Source organism: Pongo abelii, chromosome 1 (genome assembly GCF_028885655.2).
Source record: "Pongo abelii isolate AG06213 chromosome 1, NHGRI_mPonAbe1-v2.0_pri, whole genome shotgun sequence".
Classification (NCBI taxonomy): Eukaryota; Metazoa; Chordata; class Mammalia; order Primates; family Hominidae; genus Pongo; species Pongo abelii.
Window position 1 is genome coordinate 13,335,832 of NC_071985.2, and position 17,222 is coordinate 13,353,053.

The window sequence follows — 17,222 nt, forward strand, 5'->3', positions numbered from 1 at the left end:
TCTGTTTTTGTGTTAGTTTGCTGAGAATGGATGGTTTCCAGCTTCATCCATGTCCCTGCAAAGGACATGAACTCATTCTTTTTTTGTGGCTGCATAGTATTCAATGGTGTATATGTGTCACATTTTCTTTATTTAGTCTGTCATTGATGGGCATTTGGGTTGGTTTCAAGTCTTTGCTATTGTGAACAGTGCTGCAATAGACATATGTGTACATGTGTCTTTATAGTAGAACAATTTAAAAATATGGAACGCTTCAGGAATTTGCGTGTCATCCTTGCGCAAGAACCATGCTAATCTTCTCTGTATCCTTCCAATTTTAGTATATGTGCTGCCGAAGCGAGCACATTTTTTGTTTGTTTGTTTGTTTTTGAGATAGAGTCTTGCTCCGTCACCCAGGCTCAAGTGCAGTGGCGCAATTTTGGCTCACTGCAGCTTCCACCTCCTGGGTTCAAGAGATCCTCCTGCGTCAGCCTCCTGAGTAGCTGGGATTACAGATGTGTGCCACCACACCCGGCTAATTTTTGTATTTTTAGTACAGATGGGGTTTCAACATGTTAGCTAGGCTGGTCTCAAACTCATGACCTTAAGTGGTCCACCTGCCTCAGCCTCCCAAAGTGCTGGGATTACAGGCAAGAGCCACCGCACCCAGTCAGCTGTCTTCTCACTATGTCTTCACGTGGTGGAGACAAAGAGAAAGCTCTGACATCTCTTCCTCTGTTTATGGGGACACTAATCCCATCACAAGGGTCCTGCCCCTTATGACCTCATCTAAATATATTTCCCTCCCAAAGGTCTCATCTCCAAATACCACTACACTGGGTGTTAGGACTTCAACATATGCATTGTGGGAGAACACAAACATTCAGTTCATAATAATTACCAACAACTTTAACATCAATACAGTAATATTATCTAATACACAGATATTCAAATTTTATACTCAGTATTCAAATTTTAAATATTCAAATTTTAAATTCAATATTCAATTTCATATATTCTATACTCAAATTTTATTTTGATTGCATGTTGAAATGAGAATACATTGATTACGTTGGGTCAAAATACATTATTAAAAATTAGTTTCACCTGTCTTGTCACTTTTTCATGTGGCTTTAAAAATATTAAAATTCCACTTTTGCCTGCATTACATTTCTATTGTACATCACTGCTCAGAATATTCCCTCTCACATTTTGTTGTTGTTTGTGACATGGACTTTTTTCAGTCCAAGCCAATTATCTTGGGGAAGGCTCTACAATATGGCTTTGTCTGTTTCCTTTTGACTAGATTCTGGTTAAATCTTTCTGACAAGGATATAATCAAAGTGATGTTGAGACTTGGCGTCACGGGCTCACTGTGTGAGTTTGCCCCATTGTTGGGAATGCGAAGTTGAACTACTTGGTTAAAGTGGCCTCTGCCACATGTAAAGATTCTTTTTTCCCTCTATCGGGGTGGTCTTTTGAAACCAGCATGGCACATGTATACATATGTAACTTACCTGCACATTGCGCACATGTACCATAAAACCTAAAGTATAATAATAATAATAATAATAATAATAATAATAAAAATAAAATAAAAAAATAAAAATTTAAAAAAAAGGAAGAAAAAAAAAACCATATAAGCATCCTGCTCCTACTTACTCAGTGGTTTTAGCATCTGCATCTAATGATGCTTGTTGCCTGTATCAATCATACATTAGTGATTGCAAAAATCACAGGTGTCTTAACCTTTCATTTTAACTCATTGGCTTGACTGATTTCTAGTTTTTCATGCTAATACATGATATGAGCAATTTGCTGCTTTTTATTTTTGGAGACAGTTTCCCTCTGTCATCCAGCCTGGAGTCTAGTGGCGCCACCTCTGCTTCTCGCCTCCTGGGTTCAAGCGATTCTCATGCCTCAGCCTCCCGAATAGCTGGGATTACAGGCACGTGCCATCACGCCTGGCTAATTTTTGTATTTTTAGTGGAAACGGGGTTTCAACATGTTGGCCAGGCTGTTCTCGAACTCCTGACCTCAAGTGATCTGCCTCCCTCAGCCTCTCAAATTGCTGGGATTACAGGCGTGAGCCACCACACCTGGCCCAATTTGCTACTTTCTAAGTCTTATCAATTTATTTCACTGGCTGCATAGCATTCTGTTGTATAAAATGTAGAATATGATACAGTTGAATCTCTGTTGATGATTATTTACATGTTTTCTAATTTTTTGCAATTAAAAATATTGATTCTATGAACATCCTTGTACACTGTCCACCCACTCATTTCCTGCCTTGAAATATATCCCTAAAAATGGTATTATTGAGTATGTTCAGTTAAATTTTTGACACACATAGTCAGATTGCCCTCCAGAAATATCACACAGTTCACACTTCCAGTGAATCAGCCAGGATGCTTTCAGCTGCAAAGGAACAACAATCTCAACACAGATTGGCTTCCATAATAAAGACATTTGTTTTCTCATAGAAGCCAGAACTCCAAATGAAAGGTGCTACCATAAACTCCATTTTCTCCTCAATTTCATTTTTTAAGAAAAGCACTAGCTGTAACCCATTAAATAGACTTCATGATTCACCAGGGGATCATGACCTACAATTTGAAAAACACTGCTTTAAAATACTCAAATTGCTCTCTGGAACTGGAGATAGGTGGCTACCCGAACAAATTCTGACTTTTGTTAGGAGTGGAGGAGTGGATGTTCATCACCTTTTCTATTTATCTACACAGATGGCAGAGAACACCGTCCCCTAGGCCCTTCTCAACCTGCGCGTAATTTGGCTCCCTGATCTTTGCCAATCTAATAAGTGAATTCACCATCCTTGTTTTTAAAATTTCATCTATATAACAGTGAGATTTCATGGATAAACAATATTGTATAGTGCCGGGCTCTGGTAAGAGGCTTGCCTGGATTCATAACCTGGAAACTTCACTTGTCACCTGTGTGACTTAGAGCAAGTTACTTAGCCTCTCTGTGCTTCTGTTTTCCATCTCTGGGAGGATAATAATATCTACCTCATAGATTTGTTATGATCATTAAAAGAGATAACCTGGGCTCGGGCGCAGTGGCTCACGCCTGTAATCCCAGCAGTTTGGGAGGCCAAGGCGGGTGGATCACCTGAGGTCAGGAGTTTGAGACTAGCCTGGCCAACATGGTGAAACCCCATCTCTACTAAAAATACAAAAAATTAGCCAGGCATGGTGGCACACACCTGTAATCTCAGCTACTCGGGAGGCTGAGACAGGAAAATCGCTTGAACTCAGGAGGCGGAGGTTGCAGTGAGCCGAGATCGCGCCATTGCACTCCAGCCTGGACATCTCAAAAAAAAAAAAAAAAGATAATTTGTATAACGTGCTTAGCACCCTTTCTGAAAATGCGTTTTGGAAAAACTTTTTTTCATTTATAGGTTTCTGTTGCTCTAGTAGGATAATGTCTGAATTTGGACCCACCACACCAGAGAAAAAAGTCGACAGAGACTTGAGCTGTGCCGAAACAACTGTGTCCTGATTTCCCCAGGCCCTACACAGCTCATGGTATATGGAATGCAAGGGAAGAACTTCTTGCAGGGCACAGGGTGGACAAGGCCCTGGAGCTCTGCGAAACCAGGAAGGCGCCGTGGATGACTCTGGCTTCTAGAAGTTTAATAGGAAAAAAAAGGCAAACAAACATTGAGACAGAAAATGCATGCAGCATATAGCACACACAGCTCCTTTTTCTTGGCGTGCACCTGGTCCCTGCAGCCACTTGGCCAAGTGCGTTGTCTGTCTTCCTTCAGGTCCTCTATTGGTGTGCACTTCTCGAGCCTAGGGCCACGTCTTTCCGTCTTTGGACAAGTGCCAGCGCCTTTCCTGACACATTGTAAGTGCTGAATAGATAGTAAATGGCGGACTGAACAAATGCAATTTACAACTATATAGTGAAAGATGTGGAAGTAATCGGGGTGTAGTTTTTTTTTTTCTTGGATTATCTGTTTTCTCTCTGGGATCCATGGTGGTTTATATACAAAATCTCAAGGTCAATGTCTCCTTAGTTGGGGAGCCTAAGTAAGAAAAATAGGAAATGGCTAAAGCATTAAGAACAAGATAAAGAAGTGTTACATGCTCTTATGAAAACACAGGCACTGTAGAGAGAAAGTCTGCAGGACCCTAATGAGCTAACTGCAAAGGGGCTATAAATTCTACATGGTGTCTGTCTGCAAGCCAGGGCCACCTCAAGGTCTAAGACCCTTGACGATGCTGTCATATGAATGTGTGAAGATAGGTTTCAATTGAGATTGATTAGAAAAGGTACCTTACCCCTAATTGAAAATTGGACAAATGATAAGAGCAGGTAAATCACAGGAGACACAAATTCCCCCAGAAGCTGTAAAATGCTAGATTGACACCAATCACCCAGACAGTGTTGTAACTGTCATCATCAGTTTTGTGACGAGTGAACAAGATTATTTGAAATCGTGGTTGGAATTATAATAATAGCTAACATTTATAGTGTTGTCTGTCCCTGTCAACCTCTTTCCCCTGGTGTGACTTTATCCCGATACAACAACAGAAATCCATAAATGAAAAAAAAAATGTTTTCTGAAATGCATTTACTGTTAAGCACCTCATACTAATTACCTCTTTTAATATTCATCTATAAGGTAGATATTATTATTCCCATTTTACAAATGATGACCCAGATGCACAGAGAGGTTAAGTAACTGCTCAAAGACACATAGCTGAGTAATGGTTGCAGAGTATGAATTCAGGACGACCTCTCCCGAGAGACTGCACTATACGATATTGCTTGCCAACGAACTCTCACAGGCAGATGAAATAAAAAGGCAGGTATTTTCTGAAAAGCAAGCCCATTCTATAGTGTTAACTCAAAGTCTGGAGTTGTTCTCCATATTGGTGATACCAGTTTTAGGGTAGTGGTGATGATGCTGAAATTTCCAGGGACCTTAAAACACACTTGGGAGTTGGGGGAGCCATTTTTTCAACCTCCATTGTGGGAGATAATCAAATCTTAGTCATCTCTAGTGTGTGACTAATACCCATTGCCAGGGCTGTTCCATTCTGCCATAGAATCCACTGTAATGACTAAGCCATCAAAATGGATTTTTTTCCTGATGACATTTGCTGCACAGGACTAAATTCTATTAAGCCAGCCCTTTCGAGTCTGGATCTGGAGGAGTCATTGTATCACTGTCTTTGAAAATTAGGCTAAAGGGGGTGGTATCTATTAATATACGGAGGCTCTAGTTTCCCTCCTCCTAGGATGCCTGACCTCTCCGGCCCATTCCCATCTCTTTCTTACTGAACTTGCTGTGCCTGTATTGTGGGACCCAGCATGACCTCATCGCCCTGAGCTGGGGAATGTTGGGCTGGGCCAGGGCCCTCTCAGTGCCCTCCCAGGCAGAGCCTCCACCCTGGGTTTTACAGTTACTCAGGGACCACAGAAGGTGGATAGTGCTAAATTAAGGCAGCAAACCAGAAAAAAAAAAAGCAAGGACCCACCATTCAATACACCAATGCTTTTATTTTAAAGCAGACACTAACTGAGGCCGTTTCTGACTTTGACATCCTATAATTACAATCCTGAGAAACATTTTGATGACTTCTCTTGTTACTTATACCTCACAAAGGTCAGAGATACAGAGCCAAGAACAGTTATCTTGTCACTAACTTAAATTCTTTTGAGTTCTAATTATTGGGGTATTTAGCCTCTTCCCAACTAAAATGCCAACCTTTTCCCCAGCTTCTGAGAATAAAGAAAATCTGATTCACTCCCCTGCTTAAAACCCATGAGTCCCTTCATCTCCAGGGTGAAAGCCAATCCTTTTCTCATGGAACAGTCCTTCATTATCCATTCCCTGCCTACCTCTTTAACCTTACCTTTTATTATTTTTTTAAATTGACAGATAATATTGGATGTATTTGTCATGTACAGCATGATGTTTTTTGTTTGTTTGTTTTGAGACGGAGTCTCGCTCTGTCACCCTGGCTGGAGTGCAGTGGCGCGATCTCGGCTCACTGCAAGCTCCGCCTCCCAGGTTCACGCCATTCTCCTGCCTCAGCCTCCCAAGTAGCTGGGACTACAGGCACCTGCCACCACACCCGGCTATTTTTTTGTATTTTTAGTACAGACGGGGTTTCACCGTGTTAGCCAGGATGGTCTCGATCTCCTGACCTCATGATCCGCCCGCCTGTCTCCCAGAGTGCTGGGATTACAGGCCAGCATGATATTTGAAATATATCTTTCAACATCACTCACCTGTGTCCCCAGGTAAGTCTCAGCCCAATGGCACCATCCCACCAAGCTCTCTCTGTCTCTTGGTGGTCCCAGGCCATCCGCTTGGCCTTGAAACACCCCCTCCCGACCCTGACCTGTCCACCCTTACCTGGCTGACCCTTCTTGCTTCTGTCCCAGTTAAGGCATCATTTCCTCCTGGAAGCTTTCCCCACTTTCTCCAAATGCCCACACGTGTGGGTGCCACTCCTGCAAATTCCCACAGAAGAGCTCAGCAGCTGTCATGGTGGATTATAATGGCCCCTGGATTTGTCTGCCTTTCTCATCAACTATAAATCCTTGAGAGCAAGGGCTGTGTTATCTTCACTGTCATAGTCCTATTACCCAGCCATTTTGTCTGGCGCACAGCAGAAGCTTCATAAATATTTGTGGCTGAATGTTATTCATGCCCATATGATTTTTTACATTTTTTGCAATTTAGAATGTAGCTATCCATTCTCTTTTTAAACTCTCTGCCACTTACTGAAAACAACCAAGTGACTCATAGTTTCTCCCACTCCAAGCTGATGCCTACTCATGCCATCCAGAGGGCAGTCCCCACCCGCCCAGCCCTTCAACACACACTCTGAGCCAAGCCTCCATCATACTGTGCTAGAACTTGACTGCCACATTGAGGGGTTGGATTTTATTCAACAAGAAGGGTGAGTCAGTGGAAGTTTGTTTAGGACCAGGGAGTGTGCAATTACAGCCAATATGAATGTTTCTGTGAGGTGCAGAATAGATTGCGAGAGGAAGGGAGTCTGGTTAGGGAACTGTGACCGTGAGCAATGTAAATTAGGCTGCTAGGGAAAGAATGGAGAGGAGGGACCGGATTTGAACTGAGAGGCAGGACTTGGCAATTGACTACATGTGGGGGCAAAAGAAAGAGGCTCAGTGTTGATTTCAAACTCTTAGGTCTAGAAAACAGGAAGGTAGGTGACACCACTAACAGAAGTAGAGCTCACTGGATGGCTTGTGCAAGGTGCTTGGTTTTGCTATTTTGGAGAGAAGAGGAATGTATTGATGTGCTAGCAGAGTTTTCAAGTTCTAAAGATCAATTATTCAAATAAAATTACAGATATCATTTATGACCAGGCACAGTGGCTCACGCCTGTAATCCTAACATTTTGGGAGGCCACGGCGGGCGGATCACTGAGGTCAGGAGTTCGAGAGCAGCTTGGCCAATATGGTGAAACCCCATATCTACTATAAACACAAAAATTAGCCAGGTGTGGTGGGTGCCTGTAATCCCTGCTACCCAGGAGGCTGAGGCAGGAGAATTGCTGGAACCCAGGAGGTGGAGGCCGCAGTGAGCGGAGATTGCGCCACTGCACTCCAGCCTGGGTGACAGAGCAAGACTCCATCTCCAAAAAAAAAAAAAAAAAAAAAGAGATATCATTTATTAAGTGAATACTCCGAACCAGTCATTTCACAAAATTAACATCTAAATGCTTACTACGACACCAAGAGGTGGATTCTATGATTCTCCCCATTCTATGGATAAGGAAACGGAGGCTGAAGTCACGTGACCACATTCGCACAACTGTTCTGAGTGGCAGAGATGGGATTCAGCCCAGGCTCTGTGATCCAGTGTCTTCAGTATGTGGAACTGAGGCTCGAGAGACAGCTTGGAGCTCTCTATAGACTTCAGTGTGGTCTGCATTAGGAAGTTAAAGCACTGAGATGGGACGAGGCTGTCAAGGGAGAAAACGTGCAGAGGAAAGTTGAGAACCAGGTATAGAAATGGAAGACTACGAGTGAGCAGGCAAAGGGAAGAAGAGGAGCCTGAGGCAGAAAGTAAGCAGGGGCAGCCCAGAAGAGGAAGTGGGTAAAGCATCCTGGAATAGGATGGAAACAGATTTTAGAAGAAAGTGATGAGTGTCACCTGCTATAGAGAGATGTCAAGAAGGGAAAGTCCTTTAAGGCCATGGGTGTGTTTATTATTTATTGTTTGTCGATTGATCCGGCTACTAATCAGTATGTTTGCCTCCTTAAAGTTCTAGGACATCTACAGTGCAGAAAGCAGAGAAATGTCAAGGAACCAATTTGGGTAACATCAGCAGCATTGGTAGAATTATACCTAGAACGAGCACAGAAAGATAGAGGGAAATTTGTGCTGTGGTTTCCATGCTTCAAATTTGCCAAGCTGTGACATGGCAAGTATAATCATTAACGCAGCTTGAAACCCACAGGGATCACTCCCGCATAGCTAAAGCCTCAGTATTGCTTTCGGCTTGAACTCACAACCTGAAACAGCCTTGAATCTAGTATACTGTGGCACCTAAGATCCTTTGCCAATGGTCCAGATCTTATTTCAAGCTCCTCTTTCAAGCACCAGATGACCTGAAGTATGGCCATTTCCAGAACTAGCTGGAACTATTTTTCATCTAGGACCATTCAAATAAGACTTTAATGCAATATCAGAATTTACAAACTCAGATCATTCCCTTCCACTTTTCCTGTTGCTAAGTAATCTTTCGAGGTTCTAAAACTCAGGGACTTTAAGATGATCTGTGCTGACACTGGAAAAGGAGAGGTCTCTTTCCTCATCCTTGGCTAAATAATAGATGAACTGGCATCTAAGTTGCTAAGGCTGAACTCCCATTAGAGGCTTAAATGGCCTCAAAGTGTGTGTCCTGGAGAGAAGAGGCAGGACATACTGGTAGTCTTGAGCAATTGTAGAAAGTTGAAACTAAAAGAATATCAAAAACTATCTAGCTTAAACCCTCATTTTGCAGATGAGCAAAAAAGAGGCTTAGAAATATTAAGGGCTTTACTCTAGTCTCAGAGCTAGTTAATACCAGTACTAGGACTAGAACTGAGTCTCTTAACATTTAATCCGGTTCCTTTTCCGCAATACTATTCAGAAAACAAACATTCATTGATCTGCAGGTGTTCGTCCTCTTGCGTTCCAGCATTTTTGCAGCTAATGCCACTTACCGTCTCCGTGAGCATATATTTGTGCCTCAGGCAAGAGAGAAGGGAGGCTGACAGACAAGTTCTTCAAATTATATTGAATGAAGACCTAAAGAGTTCCCTAAGAGGTAACATGAGCTCTGAGGAAAGACCACTTGGGCTTTGGAATTTTTCACTCTTGGTTTTAATCCTGGCTTTATCATTGTCTAATTTGTGACGCTGGGCAAGTTATATCTTAAACTCTGTATTAGTTTTCTATTGCTGTTGTATGAAATTACCACAAACCTAGTGGCTTAAAACATCACAAATTTATTCTCTTACGGTTGTGGAAGAGGTCCAAAATGTGTCTTGCAGGCTACAGCAAGGTGTCAGCAGGGCAGGCTCCTTCAGTTGTCTCTAAGGATGAATTGTTTTCCTGCCTCTTCCAGCTTCTGAAGGTCTCCTGCATCCCTGGGCTCATGGCCCTTTCCTCGCGTCACTCTAACCTCTTGCTTCTGTCATCACATCTCCCACTACTGACTTTGACCTTCTTGATTCCCTCTTTATTTACTTACTTAAAAAAAATTTCTTTTAGAAACAGAGTCTCACTCTGTTACCCAAGCTGGAGTGCAGTGGGGCAATCATAGCTCACTGCAGCCTGGGCTCAAGTGATCCTCCTGGCTTGGCCTCCCACAGTGCTGGGATTACAGGCATGAGCCACCACACCTGGCCTTGACTCCTTCTTTTTTTTTTTTTTTGAGATGGAGTCTCGCTCTGTCGCCCAGGCTGGAGTGCAGTGGCCCAATCTCAGCTCACTGCAACCTCTACTTCCTGGATTCAAGCAGTTCTCTTGCCTAAGCCTCCCATGTAGCTGGGACTACAGGCATGTGCCACCACACCTGGCTAATTTTTGTATTTTTAGTAGAGATGGGTTTTCACCATGTTGGTCAGGCTGACCTCGAACTCCTGACCTCAGGCGATCTGCCCGTCTTGGCCTCCCAAAGTGCTAGGATTACACGGCTGAGCCACCACGCCAGGACTTGACTCCTTTTATAAGGGATTACATGTGATTACAATGGACCCACCCAGCTAACCCAATATAAATAAGCTCCCCATCTCAAGATGTTTAACTTAATCACATTGACAAAGTTTTTTTTTTTTTTTTCCATGTATATTCACAGGTCCTGGTGATTAGGATATGGACATCTTTGGGGATCATTATTCTATCTTCCACAAACTCTATGAGGCTCAAAGATAAGTCTGGAGCTAACAATTCCCATCTAGGGCTGAGTGCAGTGGCTCACACCTGTAATCCCAATACTTTGGGATGCTGAGGCAAGAGGATCGCTTCAGCTCAGGAGTTTGAGACCAGCCTGGGCAACATAGTGAGACTCTATCTCTGCAAAAAACATTTCTTAAAGTAGCTGGGTGTGATGTGCACACCTGTGGTCCCAGTTACTTGGGAGGCTGAGGCAGGAGGATCACTTGAGCTCTGGAGGTCGAGGCTGCAGTGAGATATGATTGCACTGCTGCCCTCCAGCCTGGATGGCAGAGCAAGATCCTGTCTCGAAAAAGAATTCCCTCCCATCTAATAGTGCTTGGACATCACTTCTTATAAGAAGTCTTTCTTGGGACCCCAAAATCAGATTAGGGTCTCCTCCTATGTGTTCCCATCACCTTCCGGGGTCACCTCTTACTGGAGCCCTTATAAAACCACATTACAGTTACTTGATTATGATTACGTCTTCCACACTAGTCTTTTTAACTCCAGAGAGTAGGGACTGTGCCTTATTTATTTTTGCATCTCCTGCCCCCTACATGGTGTCTGGCACTTGGTAGTTGCTTAATAAATATCTGTTGTCATGAGGATTAAAAAAGACCGAGTAAAATGCCCAATGGGGCCGGGCACAGTTACTCATGCCTGTAATCCCAGCACTTTGGGAGGCTGAGGCAGGCAGATCACCTGAGGTCAGGAGTTCAAGACCAGCCTGGCCAACCTGGTGAAACTCCGTCTCTACTAAAAATACAAAAATTAGCCAGGCATGCTGGCAGGTGCCTGTAATCTCAGCTACTCTGGAGGCTGAGGCAGAAGAATCATTTGAACCCAGGAGGCGGAGGTTGCAGTGAGCTGAGATTGCGCCATTGTGCTCCAGCCTGGGCGACTAGAGTGAAACTCCATCTCAAAAAAAAAAAAAAAAAAAAAAAATGCCCAATGGTACCTGGCTCAAACAGGTATTCAATAGATGGTGAATCCTTTTGCTAACACCCATTATTGCCAAACAAAGTAGGAGAATTTCTTTTTTCTTTTTATTTTACTTTAAGTTCCAGGATACATGTGCAGAATGTGCAGGTTTGTTACATAGGTATACATGTACCATGGTGGTTTGCTGCACTTATCAACCCATCATCCGGGTTTTAAGCCCCGCATGCATTAGGTATTTGTCCTAATGCTCTCCCTTTCCTTACCTCCCCACACCCTGACAGGCCCCGGTGTGTGATGTTCCCCTCCCTGTGTCCCTGTGTTCTTATTGTTCAACTCCCACTTATGAGTGAGACCAAAGTGTTTGGTTTTCTGTTCCTGTGTTAGTTTGTTGAGAATGATGGCTTCCAGCTTCATCCATGTCCCTGCAAAGGACATGAACTCATTCTTTTTTATGGCTTCATAGTATTCCATGGTGTATATGTGCCACATTTTCTTTATCCAGTCTATCATTGATGGGCATTTGGGTTGGTTCTAAGTCTTTGCTATCATAAATAGTTCTGCAATAAACATATGTGTGCATGTGTCTTCATAGCAGAATGATTTATAATCCTTTGGGTATATACCCAGTAATAGGATTGCTGGGTCAAATGGTATTTCTGGTTCAAGATCCTTAAGGAATCGCCACACTGTCTTCCACAATGGTTGAACTAATTTACACTCCCGAAAGTAGGAGAATTTCTATGGGTGACAAATAAAATGCCTCCATCCTGACAGGGAAAGTACAAGAAAGCGTGTCTTCTAGCTTAGAGACAAAAGCCCTTTAAGGCAGTCAGAGCCAATGGCATGGTTTACCTTTTCTGTTTTTGTTATAACTTTGTTTTGCCCAGAACCCACCACCCATTTGGTGAGGAAAGTGTGCTGGCTGACTTTCACAGGCAAGTGGGGCAGGAACAGGTGAAAAGGAAGAAATCCACTATCAGTATTTCATCATCAACTGGGCAGAACAGAGCCTCAACCTGGATCTGCCTTTACCTCTTCAAGTGCTTTGAACTCTTGGCTTATGCCACATTTTCTCTCAATGGGCCACACTTGCTTTCTTTACTGACATTTATGCTGAGTGCAATGGAGAGACAAGAGAATGGGCAGCAGGCCAAGTAGTTCTGGGTGGCCCTGTGGTGCTGGATTTACCATATTCTTGGACTTGCTATCTGACCTACGCAAGTCACTCCTCTTTCAATTTCTGCGCCTATAAAATGCATTACTCACCTCACAGACGCCGAGAAATTCAAAGTGTTCCTGTCTTTAAAGAGAATGAGTTATTAAAAAAAAAAAAAAAGCTACTGTAGATGTACCTATCAGGCTACCAAAGCTAAAGCCAAGGCCAAAGCCAGCTTTGATTTCATTTCAAAGCCTGGAGCGAGGAACCTAGTGTCAGAACTTTAAAGAAACATGCTGTTTAAAGGAAGCCTTCCCAGCCTGTAATTTAGATTCAGATTCACACACATCCCACAGTGGAGAACTTAGTTCCCCTACAGGTACACACAGTAGGACTTGAACCAGCAACTTTGCCTTTTTAGCTAAGCAGTAATGGATTGATTGCACTTACAGCCAGAGCCTGATTGGCGTACCAGCCATGTTTGCTGACAAAATTCAGTCACATGATCTGCAAAAGGGTGTTTTAATTATTTGTGAATTTATTTCTATGAGAAGTTTACAAAGGAATAAATATTAAATCAAATGTAGTTATGCATTTAACAAGTCACTCTATTTAAGAACAAATTGTATACTCAGGCCATCGTGAGCTCCTTAAAGACCACTGTGTTTTATTTATTTTTAAATCCCCATCTTTAAAATATCCTTAAAATAGTTGGCGATCAATAAATGTTGACTGACTAATTAGTTATTCCATCAAACACGATTTCTATAGTCTATTGCAGGGATAAAAGGGAAATAGAAGATGTAGTCTTTGCCACCAATTGGAGGCGATAGGGCAAACAGATTAAAGAGACATACAGCGAAAGGACGTTGCACAGTGAAAACCAATTTGCATTTATATGGAACTTGCCTGGTTTGGCAATATTGATCACTCATTCATTTAAACTTTCATTTTTATCATTCAATAAATATTTTGTAAGCACTTTTCAATGAGATAACAAAGAAGAAGGCCATGTTGACTCTGAATTATGCTCAGTTCTTGAGTCTTCTTTGACTAAATAGGCAAGAAATGGGCAATTCTATGGACAGCGCCCAGAACTGCTACTTTAGAGAAGCAAAAAGATACTACAAGAGTTCAAGGGAGAAAATGGATCCAGTCTAGGGGTGACGGGTGGGTCCATCTCAACCGCCAAAGAACACCTGCTTTCAGTGACATCACTTCAAACATGAAGAGTAAAAAAGGGAAGGGCAACATGGAATTTAGGAGAAAAGAACTCCTTCCAAACTCAGGAACCTTAATAGTCTGTAAGCAGGAATTTTGACAAATGCTTTTGTCTCAGAGATTTAGAATTGTGGCTTAATAAAACTAATAAACTAAAAACCAATAAAAATAACACAAATGACCTTCTACTGTGGATAAAGGCAACCCCACTATCATTCATTTCACTACCAGCTCTGTCCAGAGGAATAAAATTCACCTTCAGCCCCCTCTTTACTGTGGATTCCTAAAACTGTGGCCAACCAACTCCCAACTGCACAATTTCTCCTGTGTCTCCCGTGGGGTTCCCAAGAAGCAGGAGGATTCTTGAGCAAGTGATTCATCGGGGCAGTGTTCTCAGGAGGAGGGGAGTGAGGAGGCAAGAGAGCACAAGGTGGGGAAAGTCAAGCAAGGATGTAGTCTCACCTGGAGACCAGCTTCAGGCTGATCCCTCCAGGGAGCTTGGGAAACCCAAAGTGCACCACACAGGCAATGCCTCCTTGCTGCTGGGGGCCGAGCTTTTGTATGTCTGGGCCAGACTGCCTTTTGGGAGCCATGACTCCCAGGAGAAGGAGGGGCTGTGAGTTGTCATCAGCCAGGCCTCACAGCAGCTGGGGGTAAAAGGGACCTGGATAGGGCACTCCTAGCACCTACCATGGTGAAATATACGAACCGCTGAATACAAGTGAGCTCAGTGAAGGGAGATGCTAATCCCCAAACCATACATCTTGCCATTATATTGTAACAATAAGTAATTCAAAATCAAAGCTGTTTCTACATCCCCCAAGCACCTCAGACTCAACATATCCCAAACCTAAGTGTCACCTCGCGTCCCCAATGTCACCAAACTGCTTCCCTGGTATTCTCTTTGTCGATGGAATTCCATCATAATGAGGTCACTCAAGCTACTGACTTCTCTCTCTCTCTTTTTCTCTCTCTCCAATCTGTTCCAGATTTAATCAATAACCAAGTCCTACCAGTTTTACCTCTTAAAGGTTCTTAAACCTATGCCTGACTCTCCCTCTTCATTACCACTGACCCAGGGCAGATCCTGGTCATATCTCAACAGATCTCCCTGCCTCCAAACGCGTCCTCCCCAAATCCAACACCTGTCACCCCATTCCTGGCTAAAATGTTCAGTGATCTCTTTCTATAGAAATGTCCAAGCTACTGACCTTAACTTTCCAGCAGCTTCCCTGAACAGGCACCAGCCCATCTCGCTGACTTATTTTTCAGCACTTTCTGACTTGCACTTTATTTTCTAACCACACTAAACTGCTGACTGTTGCCTTGCGCACAGAATGCTGCTCTCCATCCAGGCCTGGGCTGATACTGTTCCCTCTTCTGCTAATGCCTTTGTCCTCTTTATCTGGCTCACTCAGATCAGATGGCACCTCTCCAGGAAGCCTGCTGTCCTCCTCCTCTTCCTCAGACTGGGTTCAGTATCCTTCCTCTGTGTGTTTTTTTTTTTTTTTTTTGAGACAGAGTCTCGGTCTGTCGCCCAGGCTGGAGTGCAGTGGTGCGATCTCGGCTCACTGCAAGCTCCGCCTCCCGGGTTCACGCCATTCTCCTGCCTCAGCCTCCTGAGTAGCTGGGACTACAGGCGCCCGCCACTACGCCCGGCTAATTTTTTGTATTTTTAGTAGAGACGGGGTTTCACTGTGTTAGCCAGGATGGTCTCGATCTCCTGACCTCCCACCTCGGCCTCCCAAAGTGCTGGGATTACAGGCGTGAGCCACCGCACCTGGCCCCCCTGTGTGGATTTTTGTCTTTTTTTTTTTTTTTTGAGACAGAGTCACTTCGTCACCTAGGCTGGAGTACAGTGGTGAGATCTTGGCTCACTACAACCTCTGCCTCCCGAGTTCAAGCAATTCTCCTGCCTCAGACTCCTGAGTAGCTGGTACTACAGGCACGCACCACCACACCTGGCTAATTTTTGTATTTTTAGTAGAGATGGGGTTTCTACTAAACCCCTGGGCTGTTGGCCAGACTGGTCTCGAACTCATGGACTCAAGTGATCTGCCCACCTTGGCCTCCCAAAGTCTTGGGATTACAGACATGAGCCAGTGTGCCTGGCCCCCTTTGTCTTTTACATAGCAAGCCACTGCAATTGCTACATAATATTACAATTATGTGCTCCCTTCCCTAGACTGTGAGCTCCCTGAAGTTAGGAAATGCTGTGCCTTATTCGTATTTGTATCCTAGGTGTTTAATATAATAACTGGTACTTCGTAGGTGCTTAATAAATGAATGCTGAATGGATGAATATTTATTGAGCCCTCCCACGCACTTGAGACAGTGTGCCATCTGAAGAAACTAGATTAGTGTAAACTAATATATAGTTACCTAAGGTGGCAGGAGGCACTTCCAACACTAAAAGAACAGTACAAGACAGCATATATTTCATTTCAGAGCTGCAGAAGGTGATACCGTCAACAACTTGGGGATGGGGATGAGAGAGATTAGAAATGGCCTGGGAAGGTTTCAGACCAGGAAGAGAGCAGCCCAGAAGGATGGGTTACAGAGAATTGGTGGTTATCTCACCCTGTTACCGTGCTATGGTTTACCCACCACCAAACTGGTGGAAAAGTGAAATAGTTATTGATTCATTTGTCAACCTTAAATAACATGATTCAGAACATATGATTAGGTATAGAGTTTATTGGAGCTCAAAGCCAGGAATAGCCATCCAGGAAACACGGACTTCAGAGAAGTGGAGCCAGTGATCTAAAGTAAAAAAGTTAAAATCGGCCAGGCGCGGTAGCTCATGCTTGTAATCCCAGCACTTTGGGAGGCTGAGGTGGGCAGATCACGAGGTCAGAAGATCGAGACCATCCTGGCTAACATGGTGAAACCCTGTCTCTACTAAAAATACAAAAAATTAGCCAGGCGTAGTGGTGGGCGCCTGTAGTCCCAGCTACTCAGGAGGCTGAGGCAGGAGAATGGCATGAACCCGGGAGGCGGAGCTTGCAGTGAGCCAAGATCGCACCACTGCACTCCAGCCTGGGAGACAGAGAGAGACTCCGTCTCAAAAAAAAAAAAAAAAATTAAAGTCTCGCTTATATATGCAGAAAACAAAGAAATTTAGTAGGATTAGAATATTCCATCTTAGACAATGAAATAATTATGAAGTCTTTGTATCACAAAGGTAAGAAGGAAGTGAATCTATAATGAAGGTCAATAGTGAAGGTGGAAGGGATCTTCCCTGGCACCCTTCAGTCATTTACAACATTTTACAAAACAATGTGGGTAAGAAAGAAGGCTAATCTATAATCACAGAAACAAATGTTACAGCTGCCTATTTATGTAACTTGAGTCCCATAATCACACTCCTTCAAGGTTCATAATATTTTGAAGTTCCAACAGCCTTGATTTTGAAATACTTATTTTCACACATTCAACAAATATTTGTTGAGCATGTACAATGAGGCACAGGCCTAGGTG

General features: G+C 43.3%; 1 non-coding gene across 1 annotated transcript; it reads right to left on the reverse strand.

Moving 5' to 3' along the window:
• Nucleotides 1–237: 237 nt before the first annotated feature.
• LOC112130919 (U6 spliceosomal RNA) lies at nt 238–344 on the reverse strand. Its single transcript, XR_002913088.1, has one exon. It is a non-coding gene; the product is annotated as a U6 spliceosomal RNA (small nuclear RNA).
• Between the last annotated feature and the right edge of the window lie 16,878 nt (nt 345–17,222).